Genomic DNA, 7320 nt, shown 5'->3' on the forward strand with positions numbered 1-7320 from the left:
TCACGTTGCTTAATTTATGTTTTTGCAGAGAGACTTCAGTCTCGCTAGTAGTACCGCGTGGACTTCGACGTTTAGCTTGTTACCTCAGCTACGATCTTGTGCCCTCGGCAGGATCTGATAGACAGTCGGGCTTCTCAGCCTTTTTCTTTTGTAGTTGTCTGTACTCAGACATGTTAAGCTTCCGCATGTGCTTTGACTTGTATGCTCTGATTGTTGGTTCATGAGACCCATGTTTGTAATATCTCGCTCCTCGGAGCCTATTGAATAAAATACTTGAGTTGTAGAGTCATGTTGTGATGCCATGTTGTGTTTGCACATATCGAGCATATTGTGTGTATGTTATTGAAATGCTTGGTATGTGTGGGATCTGACTATCTAGTTGTTTATCCTTAGTAGCCTCTCTTACCGGGAAATGTCTCCTAGTGTTTCCACTGAGCCATGGTAGCTTGCTACTGCTCCGGAACACTTAGGATGGCCGGCATGTGTCCTTCTTCGTTCCTGTGTCTGTCCCCTCGGGGAAATGTCACGCGATGAATTACGGAGTCCTGTTAGCCCGCTACAGCCCGGTTCACCGGAGTCCTGCTAGCCTAGTGCTATAGCCTAGATTCACTCGCTGATGACCGACACGTTCGTTGTTGGGTCATGTATGCCTGTCCCTGTAAGTTAGTGCCACTTTGGGTTCATGACTAGCCATGTCAGCCCGGATTCTTTGTCATATGGATGCTAGCGGCACTATCATATACGTGAGCCAAAAGGCGCAAACGGTCCCGGGCCAGGTAAGGTGGCACCCGTGGGAATACCGTGCGTGAGACCACAAAGTGATATGATGTGTTACATGCTAGATCGGTGTGACTTAGGATCGGGGTCCTGACACACCCGATCGCACACGAACTCATTTGGTGTCCCAGGAGGGCCTATCCCCGACGGTTTCTGAGTCATGTGGGAAGGACCCCTAATCACCCACACTCACCAGGTGACGGTTCCAAATGCCGTCTCGGAAAGGGATTTAAAACCATTTGCATAGCACCAACGCATACCAGTGTATGTAGAAAAACTGCTAGCTAATCCTTATGCAGGAGATGGACGGTGCATCCTGATATGCACTTGATCTATGTGGATGAAATTTATGGATTGTTTAAACTTTAAGGGTCAATCCATAGATGGAGTTAAGGAGAAAGTATTCCCTTTATCTTTGGAGGGAAAGGCATTGACATGGCATAGGCTATGTGAAGATACTGAAACATGGGAATGGAACCGGTTGAAGCTGGAATTTCACCAGAAATTTTACCCTATGCATTTGGTTCACCGTGATCGGAATTATATATATAGTTTTTGGCCTCGTGAAGGAGAAAGTATCACTCAAGCTTGGGGGAGGCTTAAGTATATGTTGAAGACATATCCCAATCACGAGCTCTCAAGAGAAATAATTATTCAAAACTTTTATGCTCGGCTTTTTTATAATGATCAATCCATGCTTGATACTTCTTCTGCTAGTTCCTTTATGAAGAAAACTATTGAGGGTGGTAGAGGGTGGTGCAGCATATCGATGGTAGAGGGTGGGGGACGCGCGCGCGATTTCGCCGGCAGATTTGGCCGGAATCGCCGACGCGAACGGGTGGAAACAATAGCGGGCGGCGACAGAAGGAGGTGGGGAAAGGGCGTGGGCTGAAATATCCCTCCCGCCAACCGCTTTCCTGTGATATGGGGCACCGTAGGGGCGAGGCGGAAACCTGCGTATTTGTGGGTTGGAGCCGAGATTTTGCCGCGCCCCTCAAAAATTTGTACAGGCCGGCCGCGTTTGCGGGGTCTGTTCGGGCGGGATTTTCCGCGCTAGCCCGCATTTTGGCGGTTATTTTGCGGGTCGGGGCGTTTTGCGGGGTCTGCTAGAGTTGTTCTTATACTTGCTCAAACTTCGTGCGAATGAAGCTAAAGACAACTAGCCCAATATTGTGCGAGAATTTCTTAAGCGCATCAAGTAAATCTCAATAATTTGTAATACATTTTTAGTTAAATCATCACTTTATACGTATGCATTGTCAATTTGTTATTTTGTTATTACAAGTGAAGTGGACTTTAGTTATTATACAATTGTGACCGCGTTATATTGTCTCTACCTGCAAAATTTAGTATGCATTAACTTTATATGACTTCAGCAAATTATTTTGGAAGCCTGTGGCAACGCACGGGCGTTCTGCTAGTACACAAGAGGGAACGAGAAAAGATGAGACATCCAGGGCCAAAACCAGACTTGGATACAATTAGTGGACTTGAAATGTTACTTTTCTTTAATGGAGGCAAAGTCACGTAGATTGGATTAGGCAAGGTGATTTGTTTTTCAAAAGTTGGAACAGGAAGATAATGAAGCGTTGCTGTTATGTATCAACTAAATTTTCTGTATTTTCTTTGTTGTATTTATGATTTGCCAGCTTGGTTTCACATTTCTGTTGGTCAATGTAGGAAACAATTTTGCTGGGCAAAAAGAAAAGAAGGAACATGAGACAGGCGGGCTCCTCCAGACCACTAGTACATGTGCTTATTACTAGTTCGTTCCATCTACGTTGGACTGGAAGCATCTAGGACCTTTTCTTCGGGGGTCCGTTAGGTATAATCTGGCTTGTCTAAACAGTATCTGCTGCACAACATCTTATAAAATGTCGGACATAAAAGCTAACCAACCTTAAAAGACAAGGCTAAACACACGTATGTCCCCTAGCTATGCAAATATCGAGAGTTAACTTTTTTCTCTTGTATCATTTTGATGTGACTTTTTTAGTTAACTAGTTTAATGCCCGTGCGTTGCTATAGGTTATTTTTTTTATCGGATATGTATCTACCACGGGCAAACCCTGTGGCCGACATTGCTCGTATGTCTCACGACGGCTAGCCTTCACGGACGCAAGGCTAGTGCTCTTCACGGTCACGACTGATGCCCTTATCTCCCGCGACCACTATAGACCGGCGGCAGCTCCGGCAAGGCCGCAATTGATGCGCGTGACGTAACAATTATCGCCTACAATGCAGTATATCACTATAACATTCCGGGATAATACCCTGACAAGATTTGGTTGTTATATATATTTTGCATCGTCATCACATTGCATGTTTTTGACATGCTTTTGCTAAACGTAATTTATTAGGAAAACCCTATTTATTTTTACTATTTTATTCTAGGGTTTTATAAAGCCCTATTCCCTTTTTCATATTTGAATAATACTAAAATAATAATATTGTTTTTGATAAAAAAATTAAATCTATCACAAGAGTTTGCAAAATTTCAAAAATATTTGCTCTTTTATTTCCCCCAAATCCCCTTGCTTCCATCCTTTGATTTTCTGCAAATCAATTGAAAAAAGAAAGGGAAGAAGAATAAAACAGAAGAAAAAGCCCGGCTCCACCAGTCGGACATGTAAAAAGAAGTTGAATTTGGGCGACTCTCCTTTTCTCTTCGATAAAGGCGTTTACCTTCGTGTTCCATACGCAGCGCGTATCACGGCCGTGCGAGTGCATATAGTTTCGAGCCTGCTGGTCCACCAGGTCCCACAATTGCTCCTCACTTTTCCAAACTATACGAAGCTAATATAGTCAAATCGTATCTGACTCCACTGCGTAATAGTAGTACTACCGTACCTACATCCTACCACCCCAATATTTTAACCCCCGCTCCGGCTCCCCATCATTTTCTTAGGAAACAGGCCACCTGCGTCTTCCCCTCTTTCTCCTGGACTGAGCTTCAGTTCCGATTGGCCCACATGTCATTGACCCAACTGCAGATGCAGTTACGGCATCTAAGCAGCGTCCCTTTCTCTCAGTTCCTCCCCTCTCAGATCCAGTCGCCGTTCTGCCGGAGGTAGTGTTGGTGGAACAACACCGGTGGAGCAGCGGCGCGCCACTTCTCCGAATTGGGTTTCTCCGGCAATGATCTAACCGAGGCTGACAAATCCTGCCTCCAGTCCCGCTTGCCTGCTCACGGGCAAGGAGACCCAACACCACCATGCCGTCGATTCTCTCCTCTGCCCTGGTAGCCATCGAGGAGGCTGGATAGGAAACGACCACCAAGGTTAGATCTTCTTTTGTTGTTATAAATCATTTGTTAGATGTTATTCAGACACTGTCACGGTCCCAACCCATTCATACCGCACCTTCAACCAAACTCATCCAGGTAGTCAGAGTCGGGATTCGTAGTCGGATCGATTTTCCTCAGATAGAATCGAGTCGTAAGATCGAGTCGTAGAATCGAGGATTCTACTAGATTTACTCAAATAAGATATTTTGTATGCACACAACAAATTTATATGCGTTCTATAGAGTTTTGACACTAAATATGGAGCAAAGAACGTACACATCAATGCTAGTTGTATTCCACCTATTTTTGTGGCTAACCTGCCATCTAGCTCGCATGTATGGAACATATATGAGAGAGAAATATATAGAATATTTAAACCTTCAATGCACGAAATTTACTTAGGTTCTTTTTAGAGTGTGTGAATAGTCGATCACTTGTCTATCTGAGCTGCAGTGCTAAACCTTGAAGGGTCTTTCTCTCCTTCTCCGATCAATCTTGAAGGATCCCACTTTTCACACCAATTCCATGTGTTGACAAGCCTGATCCTCAGTTTTGATCTAGGGTTTCAAAGAGCTAGATCAAAGGTGCCGGCGGCTGAGCGTTTGGGCTTGGGAGGGGAATAAAGATCCATGAGGTATATGAAAAAGGGTTTGGATGATTGCATTGTATTCTGCTACAACTAAACAAACGGCTTAGATAAATTAGTAGAATCGAACATAGTCCATAGCATAGTCGGGATTGTACAGTTTTATACAGGATTCTATGATTTGGATCGCGACTCAACATGGATTCTACCTGATCTGGATTCATAGTGGGATTTGGACCGACATGCTTCTGTAGGGTCGTGAAGTCGTAGGATTCTAGCAGTCGAGTCGGGATTCTGACTACCTTGCTCATCCTAAGACAGTGTCACAGTTTGTACCTAGTATCTAAAAATGTTGCCATCTCATCAGTGGTGCCATTAGAATATTATTTGGCACCGCTTCAGCTCTTTGTGGAGAGAACTTGTCCACACATTCGAGCAGCCAAGCTGTAAAATACTAAATCTTTATGCCACGAAGAAACTGGGCGTCGGAGCAACTAGGTGTTCCGGAGTTCGGGTCCCTGATTTTTTTCCGCTGTTCGGCTCGCCAGTGCAGGGCGCCAGTGCGAGATGTAGCAATAGTTGTCTTTACACCGATTTTGGCATACATAGTGGACGCCTTAGTGCTATTAGTTTTGTGTTACTAAATTTGTGCATGTACACACCTGTTAGTATCAATTTGCTGTCATCCAAACACTGTCGCTATGCTGTTGCAGTTATATTTACTTTCCTCTTAAAATGTTCAATTTGTTATTTATAGTACATGAGTAAGAATTTGTAGCGTTGTTGTAGTTAATTATAGCTTCTGATGTTTCAGAATTTGGTTGTTGTGTCAGTAGCAATTAATTCATTTGCACATTGATCTTTTTGCGAAGATATGTCATAATTAACCTGTTTCTTCAGTTATTCAAAATAAGTATTGGTGATTTTCTATGTTGCTATAACCCCATTTTACCTACAATTGTTAGTGATCTAGTTTTAAATATTATAGGATGAATGGAAGTGTTCTTACTTGAAGTGGGTTGATCAAGAGTGGCCACATTCTTTGAAGATGTGCCTAGCAAAGCTCTAGAGCACGTATCAGGAAAAGAACGGAGTAGGCTTAAAGATAGTGTTGTCAACGGTGAAGAATATTTAAAGATGTGGGATAAAAAGAGGAAGGTAGAGAAGGAGCTCAGATTTTTTTTAAATCATACTTTGCTAAGATGGTGTTGCGAAGGAGGAGACACTTTCCCAGTTGGCCAGTGCAAAACAGGTCCTTATTGAACTGAAAGCAGAGGTGGATAAGGCGAGCCTGGTTGATCTTGATTAGGAAAATGAATATATTGTTCTAATATAGTTCTTATTAAGTTGAACTATCTATATGTTGTACTTTGTTGTTTTCCGGTAGCTATCATACTGTGATGTTAAAATATATCTATGTGCCTGATATGAAATTGGCAAATAGTTGTTCGATATGAAATGTGAAGTTGCGTAATACTGGAATTATTAATTGCAAACTAATAATCCTGCTAAATGGATCATGGAACTTTGCAAATGGTTCTAGCAGTAAAAATGCTTGTGATGGATAGCCCAATGCCACACAGTTTTCTTCATCAAATCGTGTGTGATATAGTTGATAAAAGCAAACGGTTAACTAAGACAGAGCGTGTGTGATAGTTACACGTATCACACACAAGCCTATACATAAACCTATGTGGGATGTACATACAAACGAAAACGTTTTCCCTGGATTGACTATGTGGGATGTACATAAGAATGGAAACATATTTCTTGGATTGATTGTGTGTGATATACATACCTACGGAATTTTTTCTGGATTCACAGTGTGGAATGTACATACCTACGGAAATGTTTTCTGGGATTCACCGTATGGGATGTACATACCCACGAAAATGATTGGGTTTCCGTGGGTCACCCGATCGCACACGAACTCATTTGGTGTCCCAGGAGGGCCTATCCCTGACGGTTTCTGTGTCATGTGGGAAGGACCCCCTAATCGCCCACACTCACTAGATGACGGTTCCAAATGCCGCCGCGGAAAGGGATTTAAAACCTTTGTATAGCACCAACGCGTACTAGTGTATGTAGAGAAACTGCTAGTTAATCCTTATGCAGGAGATGGAACGGTGTATCCTGATATGCACTTGATCTATGTGGATGAAATTTATGGATTGTTTAAGCTTGCAGGGCAATCCGTAGATGGAGTTAAGAAGAAAGTATTTCCTTTATCTTTGGAGGGAAAGGCATTGACATGGCATAGGAAATGTGATGATACCGAAACATGGGATTGGAACCGGTTGAAGCTGGAATTTCACCAGAAAATTTACCCTATGCATTTGGTTCATCGTGATCGGAATTATATATATAGTTTTTGGCATCGTGAAGGAGAAAGTATCGCTCAAGCTTGGGGGAGGCTTAAGTATATGTTGAAGACATGTACCAATCATGAGCTCTCAAGAGAAATAATTATTCAGAAAAATTATGCTCGGCTTTTTCATAATGATCATTCCATGCTTAATACTTCTTCTGCTGGTTCCTTTATGAAGAGAACTATTGTGGGTGGTAGAGGTTGGTGCAGCGTATCGATGGTAGAGGGTGGGGGACGTGCCCCGTGGCGCGAATTCGCCGGCAGATTTGGCCGGAATCGCCGGCGGCGGACAGGCGAACCAAT

The sequence above is a fragment of the Triticum aestivum genome, chromosome 3B (genome assembly GCF_018294505.1).
Source record: "Triticum aestivum cultivar Chinese Spring chromosome 3B, IWGSC CS RefSeq v2.1, whole genome shotgun sequence".
Lineage (NCBI taxonomy): Eukaryota > Viridiplantae > Streptophyta > Magnoliopsida > Poales > Poaceae > Triticum > Triticum aestivum.